Below are 20147 nucleotides of genomic sequence, written 5' to 3'. Positions count from 1 at the left end.
TTTCAATGACCTCATAAACCTTTAGTTCCCTGAGGAAGACTATCATTTGACTATAGATTTGCTGGTGGCAATTTGTTTTATGCATTCAGGGACGCTGATATTCACTGGTGTTTTCTCTCCATGCTGTTTAGCCACTCTTTGAAAAAGCAGGTAACATAGATGAAACAAAAGGAATCATGGGAAATATCTGTATCTATCCTAAGCCTTGCAATAGTGTTAGTTTCTGAAAGGAATTAGGAGTACAGAGCACTTCCAGGGGCCGTGGAGCAACAGGGAGCATGGCAGCAGAAGAATGTACCTTGAGGTGCCTGACCGCAGCGTGAAGGATCTACTGCGAGATATTGCTGCTCCATCTGAAATTGTGAGCAACTACAGACAGCACTGTGAGATTCCACAGCATAAGTGAATGTGCATAACCTGCTGGGAGTGTCATGAGAAGAAATGACCACTCTCAATTCTTTGTACTGATGCAACAAATCCTGTTATGAAGTATCTCTATATCATTTGGCAAGTATTAATGGAAAGGATTTCCTCTCGAAAGGGAATGAGGAAAGACTGACTCCTTTTGGTTGTTGGAAATAAAGGTATTAATTTGATATATGATCTACAGTAGTTGCTGTGTTACTTGGAGACATATAGTCATCCCTGTGGGATCCTAATAATGATTGGGTTCACTGTTTATTTATGCTTCCTGTATGAAAAATGCTGTTTTCTTCAATTAGGCCAAGTTCTACTGAAGAAATTATACTTTATTGTACTTCAGTGAGATAGTATTACCTGTAAAACGTATGCTATATATATATACAATCTATGGCAGCATGTATACATAAGTGTTCTATGTTGTGTGCTGCTTGTAAATATCCAACTGAATGAGTATGTTGACAATGAATTACTCAGGTAGACTTGATTTTTTTTTGCAGTGCGAATTAACAGCTTCTTGACTTGTTACTACATCAACTGCTAATTAGTTCCTGAGTGTAGTTCAAGGTGTTGGCATTCATTACAAAGCTTTCTGCAGTGGTTTGGATCTTTATCTGTCTCAAAGGCAGAATCTTCAGGCAAAAAAATTCTTCAGTTTGTACAAAGCAGGTGAGAGCACAAAAAGTAGAGGTGAGCTAAAAGATCATTAATGGGACTAAAGACAATATGCCATTTAGATTTGGTACCATTAGTGCAAGATGTGTGTCATTTTGAGTTAGGATGGTGACTTTAATCCTCAGAACTCAAGGCAAGGTTAACAGTTATAACAAAGATAGGGAAATCAGAACTTGGAAGCTCAGGATATTACTGAACTCAGGTTGAATGAATTATGCGGTATCTATCACTTGAATGTGAAAAAAACAAACCTGTACAATTATAGGCATGATAACAAAGATCTGTAGTAAATATAATCAAGCTAGCAGTAATAAATTAAGATGATTAAAATGCAATATTCATATTTTAGAATTGTGAAAAAGCTGATCAGTAGAACTAAGTAAGGCAGTCAGTTTTTCCTCGATTGTATTAGAGAATTCAGATTGGAATCTGAAGAAAAAGATAAACACATGGAGGCCGAAGTAAAACACAGCATAAGACAGCATTATCTTTCATGCTGGATAAGAATATGTGTTTTTCATTGGGTAACAGACTTGAGAGGAAAAACATATAATACAATATTACTCTCCTGATGTTTTCCAATGTATGAATACTTAAAGTAATTCAATTTTGAAAAGTCTTTAACACTTAACTCCTAATGAGATTTTAAAACCTTGATTTTATTTAAATCAGTTTAAAAAAAAAATCAAGTTAGTTTTAGAAATAGATGATTAAGCATGTGTTTTGGAAATGAAATTCATCTTATTTTTTCCTGGCCTACTAATTCCTTATCCAGTGTGTTAAGTCCATCTGGACAAAGATATTAGGACTTGTGCCATTTGCACATAAAATACTCAGCTATAACTTTTACCAGAAAAGATGTGGTAACAATAAGTTGGTTATCTCAAAGCAAAATTATAAAGGAGGAAAGATATATTATTCTAGGGTATCCAGCTGAGGTAACCATTAGGTAGAGGAAAAAATGTTTTAGGTTCCTCTAGCTGTTTTAAAATGGTAACAACCTAATGTCTCATGTGATTTCAGACCAAAGGAGGTATAAAAGCCTTGTCTGAATGGGCTATAGCATGCCTCTATATTTCTCTCCTCTTTGACTGAAAAGAGAAGAATTCAGATCATAAGCCAAAACTCATTTCCTATCAGGCCAGGTTGAATGGGGCCCTAGGCAGCCTGATCTAGTGAGTGGTAACCCTGCCCACAGTAGGAGGGTTGGAACTAGATGCTCTTTAAGATTCCTTCCAACCTAAACCATTCCATGATTCTGTGATTTTTTCTTCTCTAGAATTGGCTTTCCTAGAGCTAGGATAACCTTCCTTATGCATTTTTTTTACAATTGCATTTCTTTGCATTACAGAAAAATTGTACTGCATTTCATTTAGAATGCTGTAACATTTCTTTATTTGGTGGGGTTTTATTTTACAGCAGCTGTTCAGCCTATACGGAAGAACTAATGGCTACTGTATCCACATTGATATGCTACACTAGAGAAAATTAAATTTCTATATGGAAGGTTTGAAAAAAACAAGTGGCATGGTGTCACTGGTATAGTGGTTGACAGTGCTTTGCATGTAGCAACATGGAGTTTTTCACTCATCCCTCACTACAGAAATACAAACATTTCTCTTCAGGTGGTAGAAAATGTTAACATCTGTTTCCTAGCCCAGCATACCTTTTCATAGGAGTGTTTCATGGAACAATTAGCAGAAAGCTTAACTTTGCTTCTCCTCAGCATTTTTTTTTTCCCTTCCATTTGAATTTTATATTTTGTAACACAAGTAAAATATTAGGAAGTCCCAGGTCTGAATTTTGTTGGTAGTTTTAGGTGTTCTGCAGATGACTTGAGGATATTTATCCAAAGCAGTAAAGGACAAATGAGACTAGATAAAGGGGATTTTTGAAGCAGTGAGATTTAGCCAAAAAATATTAAAATTTTAATCTGTGTGAAATTAAGAGATTGATGGTAATCCCAGATATAATATCCAATCTATGCATTTCCCTTCAAACAAACAACAACAACAACATGAATAGGACTGCTTCATCTTGAAATCAGAAATATTCTGTTTTTAATTAATTCATTATTCTGTGAATGACTAATGTATATTTTGCAAACACATATACTCTACTGTGTTACATATGTAAAGTTTTTGGTGGGTAAAAGAATAAGGAAACTGCTTTACTGAAAGTTTCACATACCTACTATATTGCTGTTTACATGCAATGGAAAGAGGAAACATTTTCTTCACAATATATCTGCATATGCATGCACAAACTGAACATTCTCAGATTGCTTGTTGTAGGAGCCCCATTTCCACAGTTTCTTCTGCATTTTCTTGTAAGAGCACCCTGCAGCTGGCCCCTTGTTGCCAGACTACCTGACTGTCCACATTCCCTTGGTTCTGAGTGGGCCTCAGGGAAATTTTCAAAGCCACATGGCCAAGGTTTTGTGGGAAGGGAATACTACCCTCACACTTTCTTGGGTGAGACAACTGCCTGCAGCTGCTGCCACCTGCCCTGAAGAGCAGTGGGGATTACTACATGGCCTAGCAGCCCTGGAAGCACGTAATGCCTTGGAAAAAATGCCTACGATTGGAATATATTTGGCTGCTCATGCTGCCACTCTGATGCCAGACAGAATGTTCTCCACAAATGCTGCCAAAGAATTTTCCCTGACAGTTTGTGGGGACAGTCACTGGGACTGACTGTAGACAGAGCTTGGGGGATGACCCCAGTGCGGCACAGCCACCACTTTTCCTTTAGCATTGAGGGCTGGTGAGGCCTCTTTGCCCTCTTCATCCTCATATCCTTAGGCTTCCTGCCCTGTTGACCTTCCGCCTGATAACACATTCCTGTAGCAGGGCCTGCCGTCAGCCAATGGGAGGTGTCTGCAATACATCACTGTGCCCTGACGCAGACCAGCAGCCATTTTGTCTGCAGACAGAAGCTAAATACAGATGTGTGGTGGGTAGGCCTGGGTCTGACACCAAACCTGTCCCAAATTCCAGCAGTCATGCTCAAAAGCATAAATTCTTAACTGGGAAGAGGTCTGTCTGCAGCCAGACTCCAAACCCAGGGATGCACTTATAGAGAAAGTAGTTATTTATAGTTAGAACAGAGTGCTGCACGGTCCCTACTTGTCCCTTTCTTTCCCGTCATCCAACCCAATCTTTCCTCTTGTTTAGTTCCCACTTGCCGTGCTGGCCTAATTTCCCATGAACCAAAACTAATTATCTGATATTGTACCCTTGGAGATGTATTGATTCTAATGTTTACTTTCTTTTTCCCTGCAGAAAAAAATGCCACAAGGGTTCTATGTTTCTCCCAGTTCTGCTAAGGACTCTTGTAGAGTCTGATAGCTGAAGCGCTTTTTTCAAGAAGATGTTCAGGTAGGGGGTGATGGAGGGTGACTGTGGGATATGTTGCTATTCTGATCTCCAGTGGGAAAGACCATTGCGTTCTATGAGGGTTTCAGGCAGTCTAAGCCTGTGAAGCAGGTATTTGTTATGCTGTTATATTGTTTGCTGCCATATGCAGGTACAGACTACTCAGTGGAAACTGGAGAAGACTAATAGCTTGAAGGTCTGGATTCATGTTCTCTCCCTTCTTCCCACATTTTTCATGTAATCAGAAAAGCTGGTAGATAATGGTGAGAGGCAGACAGAATTCCTTACGGCAGACAGCCTGAGGGATCACAAGTCGGGTACAACACAAGAACTAACTGAAATTTCTCAAGGGTGCTATAAAGTTTTATGGAATAATCAGCATGTTTGAAGGTACTTGTGCCTAGGTCATGCATATTAGATGTAGACAAGATCCTTCAGCTTCAGGCTCTTGTGTTTCGCTTGTGCCTAGAGCATGGCCCTCAAAAGCAACCTGTCAGAACAGGGCTTATAAATCACTCAGTGGATGTGTTATGCTAATGCTTTGTGCACCCGGTATTGAGTGCATCGGGCCCATTCTTACAGATTTACTTTATCATTACTCACAGATCAATTCAAAAATTACAAATGGAAGTATGTGTAAACAGAATTCAAACAAACACAAAAAAATCTTTTAGATGGTATTAATGGTGCTTTCTAGATGTTCTGTCGATAATGTTGTTTTTCACCACGCCACCCACAGTAGCACTAACTCAGTATCAGTGTCCTTTTCTCTCATTTCATTCCTGCTAGCATGTATCATGAGAACATACATAACACTAACCATTAGGTCAAAGAAACATTCCATATTTTTTCTGCAGCCATTTTATATTTTCTGTAATTCACTACAAATCATAATCAGTCACAGAATATTTATGCAGCAATGAATAAAAAGGTATGTTCAGTAGTTCATTCTGATTCATGCATGATAGGATCCATTTGTTTCATGCTCTAAAAATTCCATATTAATAACTAAAAACTGTTTCCATTTTTAGACTTCAAGTTACATAACAGACATTTTCTCTCTTTAAATATTATTTGAAATCCGTCTTTCTTTATAAGTGCCAATCAAAGCCCCCTTCTTTAAAGAAGCAAAACAACTGCAGCTGTATTTTTTGTTTCATCAGAAGTAATTAAGGTAACGTTGAAGTAAAGGTAGAAAACTCTGAATATTAAACTGAAAGGGTAACAGTATGAGTAAAATATGGTAATCCGCTGTTCTGTTCAATGTATAGTAACATTTTAAAAGATATGGTTAGCTGTAATTCAGGGTGAATAATGGGTTTTTAATAGTTTAATAAACATGGAAGACGATGTAGCTTGCCCAGCTTAAAAAAGAACAGGAAAGTCAGAGCAACAATGAGCTCAAAGAAAGCAGTACAATTTTTTTCAAGTATTGGGTTTTTGGGAGTACTTGAATTTCCTGCCTTCATTTAGGCTGCAAATAAAAGGCAAGAATCAATTAGTACAGAGATAAAGAAGGAATAATAGGAAAAATAAGGAAAAAAAAAAAAAAAAGAGAAATTTCTAAGAGGATTTAGATTAACTTTACAACATGTTCTCATTTTATGTAAATTACGTTTCCTTTTCCTGTATTTTATCCCCAATGGAAGGAAATAAAAACTGTGCAGTTTCTAACCAACTGTAGCATATTGCCAACTACAAGTGCTCAAAATCACAAATCAGGTTTCTAAAGAATGAGATCAGCTAAGAAGCGGCATAATTTTTAAAAGTAATATATGCATGCACGTCTTTGCATGTGTAGTCTTTTAGATTAATCTTTATATATTTGAGATTTTAGCATTCCCAACTCCCTTTTTTTGCCCTCACAAATAAAGAAGGTTAAGTATTGAGGAAAATTTCAACAAAATAACAAATACTGACAGTGTCATGTCTCCCCTGAGACCCAGTTAATAAAATGCAAACTAGCGATAACATTAAAAAGTCCTCCCAGGACAACAGCAAACCTTGTTCTTCTGATGTGTTACTGCATGGGGTAGTTAGTGAGTAAGCGTATAGGAGAGTGCACAGTAGAGTACAAAATAAACTAATTTGTATTTTGTGAGCCTTGAATGAGTATGGTCTAAAGACTACAGCAGAACTGCTGATAAATGTTGCCTACTGCAAAGGATATTGCATGAAAAGTGTCTCACAGTTCTGTTTATTGTCCACCACTGAGGGCAATCAACTGCTTAGTAACTTACAGCAGTGTTGTCAGAGGAGGCTGGGTGGATCTCATGTTTTTTTTTCCACGAGATCAAAGGATTTATGGAGATGGTTTTTTTTTCTTTCTGGATTTTCAAGTTGATCCCTGAGTACCCATTGGAGACCGCAAAAAGAAAAAAAAAAAAAAGAAAAGTGTGATCACAAGTTAAAATCAACATTTCAGCTGTAGACAGGAGAGTGTAAGCAAATTACTACTTTGGCCTAGGAGAAATCTAAAAACTTACTTTAAAAATAAAAAGTCTTTTCCCTTTCCCATCAAAATTAGGGGTTTTGTTACAGTAGAAAGTGCGCAGAAACTAAGCAGTTTTTGTTAAGTGAGGAGGCTTCTGGAGAATTTCCCAAGCCTGCATTGATTTGTGCAGAACGACTTTTCTGCTCAGCAACAGACACATGAAATGGAATCAGTCACTGCTGCTGCCTGTAGCCATGCATTAGGATAAGCTGTTTTGCTTTTTAGCTTGATAGAAAATACCAAAAATCTTTAGAAGAAATGGTTACACCTGATTAAATTATTTAAAATCTCTGGAGTTACATCTCCTTTTATGACATTAAATTGACTTACCTGTTAAGTTAGGGAGTGTTCAAAATCCTACTAAAATTTTATTATGTTTAAGCTATGGAGGCATCTAGAATGGTACAGTGAATTATGAAGTAGCACAGAGACATACCATTCCTCATTAAAAAGCCTTTACAACAATTAGATAGATCTCAGTAGCATTCTTTCTATCTGTATTGCTGTTCAAATGCCATTTTTACTATTCAAATGTTTTGAGAATTGATTTTAATTTCTATTACCTTTTCACTGTCATTTCTTATGGGCCAAGGGACTACTGGAAGGAGAGTAGAAACAGAAAGCAGTAGGATAAGACTACCTGGTGTTTAAGGCTAACAAATCTACTGAGTTATCAAAAAAATAGTCTTTGTTATTTCCACTGTCCAGATCCCACTTTTAAAGAGGAAAAATGGCATTTTTCCTCAGTAAATACCAGAATGACTTAATTCTCTTTAGAGATGTTTCAGCTGGATTAAAAAGCGTTAAATGCTCCCTTGAAAATACCTTGCAAACTTTTTGCTGAGTATTGATTTATTTAGTAAGAACAGAAGATCTACTTAGTATAAACAAGTGGTATACACAATATAAAGAATTATTGAGGAAAATGGAAGATTGATTCCACAGCATTGTGTGGAGCTCTGTCCATCAGTAATGTACAGACACTTCTAGTATCTGTTTGTGGCAGCTTTACATGGAATTTTTCTCAGGATTTTCATTAACACTTTACAATAAGACTTCTCTGCCCTCAAAAATTCAAATATTTATGAAAAATTGAGATTTACGTATTGACCATTCTAGTTGAATGTTTGTGTAACATCTGAATACATGTCCTCTGGCTTTTCAGATGATCATTTCAGCCAGAAAAGAATACATTACATCATGGAGAGTGAGGCTGCTTTTATTTGTGTTTGTTTGTTTTATTCTGGACTTATAGATTTGAATTCTGTCTTGCATGAGGCAGTCAAGAGTCAACTTGTTCACATGATCTAGAGTATCAACAAAGCAAATCTTCTTATGTATTTCCCACAATTTATCAAGAGTTCCTGGTTAAAATCTGCAAATCCACTCTTCATATTGTCCCAAATACAGGAGGTGCATATATATAAAATAATTCATTTCAGATTTGAGGACAAGGATATCTTTTTAATTTTCCTGTTTTTGAGTGCCAGTCATGGATACTTGCTTATTTGCACATATCTAGACGAATATCTACACCTTCAAGTAGGAAGATGTAAATATCTGATTTGCATGCATATATCATATATTTGCAAGAATATATGAGACATTCATGTCTAAAATAGAAAATCTGTCTGAAGGTATTTTTCCAGTCTGAGAAAGTTTTGTTTAATTATTTATTTATTTTGCAGAAGATCAGCATATAATCTTACAATGACTTTTTAATTAGTTAACAATGATTTAGCTTAGGAAATATTCCATTAGAAGAGATCAGTGTCCTTCTGCTAGCAAAATAGGTGTGATGATAAACCAGCCAGATTTAAGGCTAAGTGTTGAAATAGAACCTCGCACAAATTGTTAGACTAGAGAATTTCTATCAAACAATTGCTTGAAAATTGTATATAAACACTTTAAAATAAATCTATAACAAGAAATAAATATTTATTCTGACCACTTAGTAGTAGAATGTACATGTATTTGGGAAATTAGCTATTTTTGTTGGGGCATGTACAGAATATTAGGAAAAAAAGAAGACCGTAACTTGTTGCCAATCAGCAGCTTGAAATAATTCCCAAAGGTAGTTCACTTGATTTTTGTTGTTGTTGTTACTAAGTGGAGAGTTTATTTTAAGACATTTTTGTCTGAAGTTTTTGAAGAACATCTATGACATTACTGAAAACTAATGGTTTTTATCTTGTAGTTGCAGGTGTCTAAATGTGTTTTCTTTGTCCTTAATTAAATTTAGTTGTTGGTGAAAAGCTGTCTTTATTGACAGGCACATTGTTTCACTTTAGATTTGGATTTCTCAGTGTTTTCTTTCCATGCACACAGTTACTTAATTTATACCAAATATAAATAGTAAGCCCAGTTGCACAAATTCAAAAAACATGTATTTGCTATCTATTATTAGTATGTTTCCTTTCTGTTAACACAGGAAATCTCTCAAAAACAAGTGCACTGATAACTGTGATAAAAAAAAATGATAAGGTGTTTGTTTTTTACTGATTATAGACCTGAAGACTATAACATATATCCCTACCAAAAGGAAAGAAGAGTAGAAAGAAAAGTAAATATATATATATATATATATATATTTTTTTAACCAAGATGATATTAAAAAAACATTATCTTAATTCTTGCATATTCAGAATCAAATTCATACAAGTTAGTGGTGTTATTTTTGATGCTAGAACACAAACAGTGAATGAGTCCCAAGTATCAATTTCCTTATTCAAATTTCAGGTACTTATCAATGAAAAAAAACTTCTGTGTGATGTACTGAGTTTGAAACAACTGATCTTCAGCTGCTGCAGCTGGAATTACCATTCTCACTAGCATCATGTGGGCTTAAATCTTTACTTTTTAAAATTTTGTTGAGAATAACTCCAGAAAGGAAATGTTGAGAATCCCATTCTCAGGTTTAACTTCTATATGGAATGTAGTTGGAAGCAAACCACACTTATGGCATCCTTCATATCCAGCCTCTTTTTGTCCTCTAAGTTTGCCTCCTGCTGACAGTATGAGAGACTTTCATTTTCTCATATTTTCTGGGCTGGTTAATTATAAAGCTCACATCAGCAATTCTTTTCTTTTGCTAGAGGAAATCTTGATCAAGATGATATCAACTTAAATACATGAGCTGTTCCTCAGTTTTTTCTCTTATTTTATATTCCTTGCTTTTTTAAAGTATTGAAGTTTAAAGTATGAAAATATAAAATATGGAATAAAAGCATTATGGAATTTCTAGCTTATGTGAAGACTAAGGAGCTACAAGAAGCATGTCCTAAACCTCTCTACGCCCTCCCTCATTTTTCAGGAGTTAACTACTATTAAAGCAAAAGGAAGCATCATCAAATTATAGATCCCTGTAATCCAAAAATCAGGGATGGCATCAAGAAGATTGTCAGTCTACCCTTAAGCAAAAAGTTCTGAGAAACACAGAATAAAAAATATAGGTCAGATTGCTCAGAAAAGATAAAGGAAGTTGGCTAAACAGTACAAGTAGTAGAAAATTTTTTATCAACCTTGTTTTTACTAAAAATGGTGATTCATGAAAACAAACTACAAAATAGACTCTTTCCAGATTAAAAAACTTTAAAGAATATAATATTGAACATTTGTTCAAAAATCTCATGCTTATATTTTGAAAACATGAATTTATTGAGCATAAAGCATATTAAGTTTTTTTGGAAGAGGAGAGGTTTTGACTAATATAAAATGATTTTATTGTCTGAAGTCATTAACATACTAATGAACAGACTTTCTTATTGGTTCTAGCTTAGGATGTGTACATTTATCAAAACTGGAAAATTCCTGTAGGATATGTTTCATAGTCATTGCAAATCCTGCTAAAAATATTAACCTTGCTCTAAAAAAAAATCCCCAACTTTTATAGCTGGGAAATATTTTAAGACGTTTTGCGAACATTTATCCAAATTTCAGAATTTCTTGTAACATCTGTAAGAAACATTCCTTTGCATGTAGCTAAATCACTTGAATACATTCTCACCTCACAATCACCAGAAAAATACTGTTTCTTCTCATCTACACATTAAGAATTTCTTTAGAAAATCTGTCACAATGTAAGACTCTCTTTAAAGGGAGTCCTATCATCATTGTTCAGTCATAATAGGCTAGCTATGCCTGATTTGGCAACAATAGTAAAAAAGTTTGTGGTTGTACTTCAGCATTTCAAAGATTTACTTTCTATATTAAATTTTCCCTTATTTCACACCTTCGTCAGGGTTACAAGAACCTATGTGCAGAAAAAAATGAGATTGGGCCTTATGACACTGCAGTGCCATCTAACATACATGGCCACCGTGGGATTATGATTGAAGTTTGCTCTCTAAGTCCCTGACACTTCTTTATTTTTTTCTTTTAAGTGATCAATGTATATTGCAAACATGAGTTAATAATCTTCTTTTAAAGCTCTTCATGCATATGGATGATCTTTGTCTGGTTTATCTTTTTCCATAGTCTAGAGAGGTGTGAGAATGGAGCATAGTTGATGCTTACCTGCTATGTAAAACAAATTGCAAAACATAGACACTTCCTGGGAGAGTGGTATGTTATACTCATTGCAGAACTCTTGTGACTGTGTCCATTTTCAAGATACCTGTTAATAAATAGAAGACAGTCACTAAATGGAAGATAGTGTTTCTGTATCAGAGAGAGAGAAAAAAAGAAATCTTTTCACTGTATGTTTATGGATTTATGTGTTTGGTTTTTGTTGTTGATTTTGGTTTTGTTTTTTACTGTTAATGGATTTGTGATGACACCTGAATAAAATCCTAGTTATTTAGAGCTGATCTAACCTTGATCTGATTAAAGAAGCAGCTGCTGTTACAGAAGCCACAGTGTCCACCAAAAACAAAATATAGGACATAATTTGTAATAAGATTTTTAAGAAAATAGTCTGTCCTTACCAGTAAACTATGTCTGAATGGACAGATCTAGAAAATTATACTTGATGTTATGAATACACGTCACATCTAGATAAGTTCTAGATGTATGAGAAGCAGTCATTCATTCAGACAATGAGTTGTGCTCTAGTCAAGTTCACTGGATGTGTTTATACTGTGACTTTTGGCTGCTGGTGGAGAGTTGCAAATGGAACATGAAGTAAAGAGAGCTCTGTGAAAGAAAACACATGGGTAGCCTGTGGAGGTGACTATGTTTGTGAAACAAAGAAAGCTTGTTGGGGAGCATGTGAGAGAACAAGGAGTTTGTATGTTCTTTAGCAGAAACAACTATTTTATATATATATGTATTTGTGTAAAATATGGGAAACCGGGAAACCATGAAACCAGACAAGAGATTTGGATGTACATTATATTAATTCTGATTTCATGCTACCAATAAATTATCAATTTGCTTTAATTGTTTATGCTAACAAAATTATAAACAGGAAATATTGAAATTATTTTGAAAAAAATGCTACCTGTATGAAAAAAATCATAGCTCTTTTCCATGGTTTTGGATCTCCACTCAATAACAAGTCTAATGGATAATACAATAATACAATAAAATATACATGGCTCAAATGGTAGTTCATGTCTGTAACACAGTTAAAAAATGCTGTTGGATACATGAACTTTTCACCTAAAACTAAAAATTCTTTTCCAAGTTTTGTGCACATTGTTTCCCTGTTCTTCCTGGGACACTCCTTCTGGAGCTCTAGTTTGGCTTGCAAGAGCTTGCAAATAACAAGGATGTGGGAATAATGAATAATTCTCCTAATTTATTATTCTTGACGAATAGTAAATTATTCTAATAACATTTACTATTCTATTCATTTATTACTGGTGAATAATTAGCCAGGAATGGCTTCTAAGAAGTTTTTCCAAAATTAGACTTTAATAGTTTTACTGTGTTTATCTTCACATGTATGAAAATATCTTTGTAGCTCTCCCCACTTAACTGTTCCCACCTCCTCCCCCACTCAGACATGTATTTGCTTCCCAAAGCTGCTGTATTGTTAAAAATGTTAATCTCCTCTCTCCAAATCCCAGACACTTCCTTCACATAGCTGAACTCCTATTTCAGGTAGAAACCCTCCCTCTAGTCAGATGTATCTTGTCTGGGGTAATGAGAAGTGTATGTAAGTGGGGGAAAGACCTGAATGAAGATCAAAGAATAGGTGTGTCTGTATGAGAATAGAGGTTATAGGTAAATGAAAGAAGGTGATTATGGAAAAATAAATATATGAGTAAAAGAAAGATGCAATGTCTGTGCAGGTGATATATCCTGCTGAGGCTTTAAATTTGATCAGGCTACAGAGGGACCATCAATTTGCCTCTATGCAGCGGAGTCAGTCATACTATCTTGACTTTGATCAGTACTCATCTGGGGCCACAGTGCTCGTCATTACTAGATTTCACTGTGTTTTGAACTCTTGACTTCCTTTGTTGATCTCTCCTGATATTTCAAATCTCTCAATTTGAAAAAGTAGTTGCAGCTATGGTAAATTTACAGATGTCCTTTCTCCTTGTCGGGGCAGGAAGAGCTGGACTGTGTTTTACTGTTTTTCTTTAGAATTGTGGTGGCAGACTGCTGTTCAGACTGATGCTACCTACCCAAACTGAATGTTCCACAGTATTAATGATTTGTGTGCATTTCTGAATTCTATATTCTTCCAGAATTATAGCATCTTCTCCAGTTTCCTTTCCTTCCTTTCATGTTAAGAAGGAACTTTCCCTCTCTATCTTTACAGAATGAGTACAGCTTTCTATGAAAGATGTAATGTATACAATTCACTGAATATCATACCGAATAATACATATGAAAACATAATGTTACCTTACATCCAGTCTGTCTTCTTATCCAAAGTATTTTCAATTAACTGTATAATTATTATTGATATAAGTTGTATAGATGTGGCTTAGTGCATGACCACTTGTATATTTAAATAGTATTTGTCTTTGGAACCCACTCAATTCCCATCCAGTTTGGTACATAAACATCTATTACTTCTTTTAATTCTTGGTGTCTATGCTATAAATTCAAGCTAAACTCTTGCAGCAGCTATGAATATTAACATCATGCTGTTGAATTTTGGAGACCAAGAGTAGTAAGCCCAGAAGAGCTATGGCACTACCTTGTGCCTGGCTCTGTCTAATATTATATCTTGTCTCTGAAAGACCAGTAGAAAGTACGTAGGGAGAGAGATGAGAAACCAGTAAAAGCAAAGAATATTCATTCTTCTTATTTATATTCCTGGCTTACAGCAAACAATGGCTTGATTTAACCATCAAATATTGAATTACAGTGTTTGCTATCCAACCATTTCAGTGAGTACACTCTTAAGTACCCACAGAGCATTAAAAAAAACTTCCCTCAGGTGCTGCCCTAGGAGAATCATGAAGTTTCATCTCCCTTGGCTTTCCCAGGATCTCTGGACTTTGTCAGGTGCTTCTCAAGAAGCACACCCTGTGAATGTGTGTTCCTGATTCAGTCTGGCTAAAAACACCTGAGAAGAAAAAGCCAGACTGTTAGTGCAACTCACCATGGCATTATTTTTCATGAGTGTCAAAAAAGAAAAAAAAAATCTTATGAAAAAGGCAAGTCTGAAAAATTAAATTAATGGCCAAGATCTGGTCCATTTCTTTTTAACAGTGCTGTAGAAAAATACATAATGAAAAATAGGTCTGATCTGCAAAACTGAGGATAGATTGTGTAGTATGAAATACAAAGCAAGGAGCATTATCTGCATTGGCAAATCTTGTTGGTGGGAGCATTTCTCTGCCCCTGCACCCATACTGCAAATGTTACTTGTTTGCAAGTACATCCTCTACATTTCAAGAGTTGCTTTAGGCTGTAGAGTGAGAAAAATAAGTTAACAAGTCAAAGGTTGTAATGCTTCCAACCCTTTGTCTGGGCAGGTTGATAAAGATGGTGAGAGATGTGTTGATTTTATTTGTAAAATGTAAAATGTTCTTGAGATGATAAGTGAAAGGAATGCTGTATGCAGTCCTGTCACTACTGAATAAAACCAGTTGGAGCAGGGCAAATGTCTTTTTTGACATTGCAAAAGAAAAAAAAACTGAGACAGATTGAAAATAGATTGCACTTATCTAATATCACTAATGAAACCACAGTGATGTCAGTTCTGATCAAGCTGTAATCGGAGTTGCTGATTGTACGATAACAGGCTTCCTTTTTACGTGTTTTCTACATGTTTGCAGTGGAAAAGTCCACAAATGATTAACTGGGGGTGAGTGGAAATAGTGAAGAAAAATATAACTTTGCCACAATAACAACAAATGAGAGAAGGAGAGGTCTTTAGAATGAATGCAGATGGAAGGAGGAGAAGAGAATTCTGAGTATTATTAAACATGTGAAAGAACACTCATTTACTTTATAAGAAGTAGATCACTCACACAGACACATTCATAACTTTGTGGTCGTTGAAATTTGCGTAATTGCTATTAATCAGCTCACCACAGATTATCATAGCTATTTCTTCGGAAACGACACTTGAATTTAAACCTAAGGTTAAAAGGGAAAGCAGTAAAAATATGATTTAAACAATAAAAAAACCACAATCTTTTATAACAAGGTTACTTAAAACTCTTTGGACCAGCTTCTGCTGCCTTCACTGACAGCAAGTAGAACCTTAGTAAAAGGTCACTGAGGTCAGAATCACAGCATCATAGAATCATTGAATAACTGAGCTTGGAAAAGACCTTCAAGGTCATCCAGTCCAATAGTTCACCTTTCACCAATATTTTCCACTAAACCATGTCCCCCCAGTAGAACATCTAAATGTTTCTTGAACACCTATCTCGAGGGTTGGTGACTCCAGCACCTCCCTGAGCAGCCCATTCCAGCATCTGGCCTCTCTTTGGAAGTATTTCCTAGTGTCCTTATTGTTCTCTGTAGTTTAATTTGGTCGTGGTTATTGCACTTTTTATGTTCTCTTGAAGCCATCAATTAGACCAGACATCAACAGATAGATGGCTTCCTTTCTATGGAAGAATTTTTTTCCTAGTATTCCTCACAGCTACTTTGCAAAGAAGTAATGGTCAATGAAATGTCACTTTGCCTTTTTGCAGCTATTGAGCTATCTGAGGTGACTGTAAGTCAATGAAATGAGACAGTCATCTCCAGATGTCTTCTCCAGAGTGAAAAAATTTTCACTGTAGTTCACAGTTATGGAGAACATGTGGACTGAAGTGTTTGAGAGGAATGCGTTTGTGAGCATGTGAATGTATACTTATATGTGTATACAAACATTTGTGGAAAAAAATTATCTATACTTGTAATGTACTTTTATTGTATTTATTATTTATATTATATTATTATTATGACATTGTACACCAATTTATAGGAGTAAGATTTCTCAAAATGGAAAATTCTGTGTGTTCCTTTTTATATTCTGTACAAGAGTGGGATAATTGAATTATCTAAAATAAATTATGAAATATAAATTGATGCCTCAGGGCAAATATGCGATATATATGTAAAATCTGTTAAGATGTTTTCTTTTAGAATTAAAGGCTACAAAAATATTAAGTTCTTTCATTTTTTGTAACTTTTTCCTATCAAAAACTTTGATGAAAATTATATCATCTTACTACCCAGTAATAACTTCTTCCCAAAACAACAGAAAGACAAACATAAGCAGAACTTGAGTTATAGATTATTTTTTTCTCTATAGACTTTATAGACTTCTTTATAGACATTAAAGCCCAAACGCAAGATATTTTAGAGAAGTTGTGCAATTAAATAAGAAGAGGTCATGTCTCATACTTTTTTTTTTCCTTAAAGAAGGGAAAGTAATATTTTAGAGTGATTAAGAATTGAGTAGCAGTAAACTCTCCATTAAACTTTCAAACACTATAACAGAACTCTGAGGCCAACAAAAAAAGAAAAAAAAATTACAGTAGCCATTGCATCTTTACTGACTTATTTATTTCTATATTTAACGTATAGAAAATAAACATACTAGCAGTGATTTTTGTGAGCACTTTTCTTCCTAGCTCACACATTATCTTCCTTATGTTAATTACTCTCAGTAATTGTTATTGTTCTGTGTTTGGGATGATAGAATTCAACAAACCCCTTAGAATGTATGTGCCTGCGTTGTGTCCTATATAGAAAAAGATATACAGCTTCTTTCTTACTTGTGGAATTCTTCATGTAAGGCCACCTCATCTATATTTTTTCTTTTTGAAGAGGATTTTGATGAGTTATTAAGGAGAGAGTACTTGTGTGAAAAAACTTTTGATTTCTAATATCATGTTAATGAGAAGATTTTAAGCCCCACAGTATCCATTTTTCAGGTGATAAAAGAAGCTATGGAGATGCACTGGTAAGATGAGGGAGAAGCGACAAATAAATAATTGGCAAATGAAAACTGATTCAGGGATTATCTGGATGCATAATCTGACCCAAGGCTAGGCTCAGAGATACAAAATTATTAAATGAGAAATTTCAGATTGGGAAAAAATGGAAATTCATCACCTTCTCAAGCTTTTCAGAATACAGAGAAGAATGTGTTTGCTGATTTAAAGTTGCCCAGAGAAATGAAATGATGCTGGTAGGGAGTTGTAGATTCTTGGGGACTTTGCTGCCACTGAGAGGTAGGGATAGCAGAAACAACTACTGTTGTGTCAAGAGGCTTTGTATGCAGGGTTATCTGATTTGTCCTGGTAACAAATAGAACTATAATTTTATAAGCACAATATTTAATGCTGAGACATTACAGACAGCTGGGAGGAGACAGTTGGAAAGTGTCTCAGAAAGTGATGTGTATTATCTGGTTTCTTTTTTAAACAGTTTTACTAATACATACATTTTTAATTTCTGTAGTTATTACTAAGAGGTGACTAAAAAGTTATATAAAGAAGATTGTTTTCAAGTTAGTTAACGATATTAATTGTATGATGTAATAGAGATAGAAATACTCTGAAGTATGGAAAATCTTTTATTTTTATAAATTTACCGCCAATAATTTGTTTCTCAGTGTTTCACATTTTTAAGGTTCTTTATTAAAATTCATAACCCCTACTAAATCTTTGGGAAGTAAACATACTGCTTTTTCTAGATTTTTTCAGTATAGAAGCTAGTCAACTAAATCTATGGACTTTCAGATACAGCTTTTAAACAGAATTTTTGTGCATTTTGAAAATCTGCATTTCCCTGTTTTTCTGACAGTAAGTCTTGAAAGCTTTTGTTGTGTTTGCTTTTTATTCAGTGATTCTTTCATTCTTTATGTATTTTGTTTATTTTTAAAACACATACTTAGGGTAAATTGATACTGAGAATATCTAGAGCATCAACTGGGGATGTTCAGGACAGAAAGCAGTATTCTATTGTAAAATTGATTACATTTTCAGGAAAAGTTGTATTGGTAAAGCATTTTATTTACAATATTTTTCTGCTTCAGTATACTCTGTAAGCAAGAGAATTCTCTCTTCATGTAAGTAATCATAATGGAGATTTGTTCTGAGTATATGCTTCATATTTTATTTATAGCAAATCCTAATAACAGTAGACCAATTCCCACCGGTTTTCCATATTTCTACCATTGTGATCAAGCTATATATGTTAATTTGTACAATATCAAGTGTTTTGCTTGAATTTTATGGAGTCTTTCAGATAATTTTAAGTATTTAGGAGAGCTGCTACAGAAGCACCTACTATTTTATTATGTTGGCACACAAAATCAGAGGCAGATGTTGATGGTATGGCAGCAGAGGTTGAACTTTCCTGCCAGAAAGACCAAGAATTGAGGAGCAGTGATGATTCTAAGTTCTCAGTGACTACAAAAGGCATTTGGAAGTTATTTCAGATTTATACTGATGCAACCTATCCCCACATTATAGTGGGTAAAAATAAATTAAGTTTTGTTTTATACGTGCTTCCACTGTGCTCATAGGAGAAATCAGAAGCAGTGATTGCAACAAGACACTAGGGCATAGATGTATGTGTTATTCACTGGTGCCTCTCACATATAGGAAAACAATTTAGTTTAAAATTACACTGGAAGATTTTGCAGAATATGAGCTAATGATATTATCTGAATGCCTGCTATTCTTTTAAAAATGGTTACAAACATAAAGTGGAATAGCAGACCTGAAATTACATTAAAGACTGTACTAGAAGTACTAGCATCAGGTCATTTTCCCTTTGTAGTGCCCCCTGATTTCTGTGATAGGCACCCAATATGAAGGACATTCCACAGCCAGTGCAGAAAGTTTGAGAATATATGTGGGCAGCCCTACTCTGAATGTTCTGTGTGGTAGCATTATGCAGAAAACTCCAGTGCAGTGCAACAAGAGCATTATGCAGATCACTCTAGCATGTGTTCAGTTAGACTGGCTGCACATAAGGAGAAACTCTATCTGAGCGTTATATAGGATACCCATTGTCAACTCCAGGGTACACCAGTTTCCTCTTTCAGAGAGAGAAGCAGCAAAAACAATTGTTAATACCATGTTTAATTTCAAATTTATCAAACTGGTGTTAGTAATGATTCCACGTGAATTAGATTTTAACTCTTCTATTGCACTAACCATTACAGTCTCAGCATTTGCCACTCCATGGTCCTTAGAAGAAAGTATATTAATGCAATCACAGCTGAGTGATTTACACACTGATACAATCTCAGTGAGAGACATTGTATCATGAATAATAAGAGCACACCCTCCAATAGACAATCTCCACCACTCAGTGAAGCTGTGTTGGTTTACAAGAGATGAGAAATCAAGTCTCCAATTTTACAGGACTTGATTATTTACTTGTATTTGGAATAAGTGCCATTAACCTAATATACAAAGCAAATATTTGCAGCCCAAACCTAAATTTTGATGCATATTCACAAAGTAAAATATTTCTTTCTCAAAATTAAAACGGCTATAGCTCTCACTTCTTGCTGATGACAGTTAAATAGTGTTAATTTTCCTCTTCCTGCTGTCTAAAACTTAATGTTCTGCTTTAAATTTCTGTTTCAGTAAAGTTTGTCCACCATATCTAGTAACTTCAGTGCTTTGGTTTCTAATGCCTCTCTCTTGAATCTTTGTACCCTTAACAATCTCTTTTTTGCCTCCCATAACTTACCTTTGATGTTTACTAGATGCTAACAGATTGAATTCTAGTCTGCTTACAGAAGATAGACTTTTTTGAGAAATCCGTAATTTCGTAACAAAAATATTTAATAAAAGTATTGGTTTTCATGA

The sequence above is a fragment of the Tetrao urogallus genome, assembly GCF_951394365.1.
Source record: "Tetrao urogallus genome assembly, chromosome: 7".
In the NCBI taxonomy this organism is placed as follows: domain Eukaryota; kingdom Metazoa; phylum Chordata; class Aves; order Galliformes; family Phasianidae; genus Tetrao; species Tetrao urogallus.
This window is presented reverse-complemented; position numbering follows the sequence as displayed.